This window comes from Argopecten irradians, chromosome 7, assembly GCF_041381155.1.
Source record: "Argopecten irradians isolate NY chromosome 7, Ai_NY, whole genome shotgun sequence".
NCBI classification, from domain to species: Eukaryota; Metazoa; Mollusca; class Bivalvia; order Pectinida; family Pectinidae; genus Argopecten; species Argopecten irradians.
In genome coordinates, this window is record NC_091140.1 from 10,476,408 (window position 1) to 10,478,610 (window position 2,203).

A 2,203-nucleotide genomic window follows, 5' to 3' on the forward strand; every position below is an offset into this window, starting at 1 on the left:
TTTGAAAAACTTTTAAACAAACTTTTGGGAAATAGTTTAAGTCATGCTGAAAATTGTGGTGTGAAATTTGTGATTAATCTCTCTCATTGTGTCAGAAAAAGGGATTTCATGCACATATAGAGTCAGAGTCCTCAGATGATTGGTTTTTACATACAAATACTTCTGATTCTGACAGAAAAAAAATTTCAAGATCAATTTCTGTCATTTCTCTCTCCAAAGACGGACCGAACAAAGCAAGTATGTTTCTGAGCATTTTGCTGAAGAAAATTTTCCCAATTCTTTACCTCTTTTAAACCAGTCTATTTATCTGAATTATTTATCAAATAGCCATTCACTATTGAAAAGAAAAAGTTACGATTTGAGGAAAGACTGCAACATCTAAGTCAATACCAAAATCTTTCCGTTACCAAAATCTCATGGCTGTTTTTGAAAAATGATACTCATAAGTTATTCAATATTTTTGAAAGTTCAATGGGGTTAAGTTTACAAGGAAATGTAACTTCCACACCGTTAGTTGCTTGTCCTAATACAGATAATAATGTTGAAGTTGCTCCTGCAACAAAACTTACTAGAAATGGCATAGCAACTAGGGAAATGCTTTCTATTGCCCTTGGAAGCTCACCTGTAGAAAATTTAGCAGAGACATGTACAATTTTCGTTTTGTGTATAGGTGTTCGTGTAGAATATACAGAACTCTAATAGAATGCGCCAGAGGAGAAGATGTTTTCCAAAATAGCTTAATTGATGTTTCAACTAGTGTAAAATGCATGCATTGTCGCTTTTTGAAAGAATGTGTTATTCCAAGTATCCTTATTTCTCAGGAAAATAAAACTGCACTTGATCTTAAAGTCTCTGAAGGTTTAGAATTATGTGAGAAACCATATGTTACTTTGATGGGTAGAAATAATACAAGGAAGTTTTCAGTTTCTAATTTACCTGATGGAGAACCTTCATTTCGTGAACATTACTTTCAATGCTAATCTATGGTAAATATGTCATTTCATGTTTAAATGGATACTGCAAATCCATAAAAGGAGCCAAACGTCAATAGATTGAATTGTTTGATGATTCAAAATTCATTTCTTGTGTGAACAAATTTAAAATGCAATCCACCTGTGTGTAAGTCCCCACAGATATGGCAGACGTTCAAATTACGAAAGTATTTGAGGATTTTGATGAACAACCTTTTGATGATCCTTCTTGCCAGACTTGCCTCAAAATTGAGCTTGACCAATTGGGTCAGATATATTGGAAGGAACTTTAGCAATAATACTGAAAAGGTTTTGATGGTTTCCTCTGGTTTTGTGGAAATTCACATGTAAAAGTTTTTTTCTCATTCTGGCCAGGGAAGGGGAATGTTATGAAGGAGGTTGGGCAAGATGCTGTACAAATACGGGGATCTTGTTATAAATGATAAGATTGAAGTTTGTGATTCATTCGGGTAGAATGGATGCATTAATGGTTCCTATATTTGTTCCCAGTCTATACATTGTGACATCATTTGGGTTCCAATGGTTGGGGCAGGTTGGTACAAGATGCTGTATTTTTCTGGATGGTGGTTACAAATTTTAAAAGTCGCATCATTTACCGCCCTGTAAAACTGTGGTTTGCACCCAGTTTTTAGGTAATATTCCATTATAACGTTACATGTTTACAGCTTCCTGCGGCCCTGGTTAACTTGGGGATGATAGGGGGAATTCATCCATGTATCATGTGTACATTGCTATGTTATAGATGCTGGTTGGTCGTAATTGGTTGGATGTAGTGTATACATCACGACTTCCACAAGTGCTCCAGCGGTATTATTATAATATACACTCACTTTTCCAGGGGTTTATGCAAAAAGTCTATGACATACAACTTTGTATCAGAGCGTGTTTCAAAAAATCTCGGAGTGTTTATGTCCTGGAGTTTTTTTAAAATGGTGGTTTCAGCTGGTCATCAAAACAATGCATATTGATTTCAGAATCATGCGAAGTTTGTAAATTTACACCACTCAATTAGCATGTGATGGAACCAAAATAGGGATGGGCTTTCGAATGATGTTTTTGAACCTTATTGAAAAAACAATCGGAACCTGCAGTTTATCAAACGCTACATCGTAGATTAGATAGTTGTTCTTAAATAGTTCTGTTGATAATTGTGCTGACAATATGAAAGTGTGTAGTGTGCACATGTTTTTTTCTTGCTAAACAAAGTTTTC

General features: G+C 35.0%; 1 pseudogene; it reads left to right on the top strand.

The window, feature by feature from the left end:
- The first annotated feature begins 1,135 nt into the window (after positions 1-1,135).
- Positions 1,136-2,203, top strand: part of LOC138326899 (solute carrier family 23 member 1-like) — a 31,963-nt pseudogene continuing 30,895 nt past the window's right edge.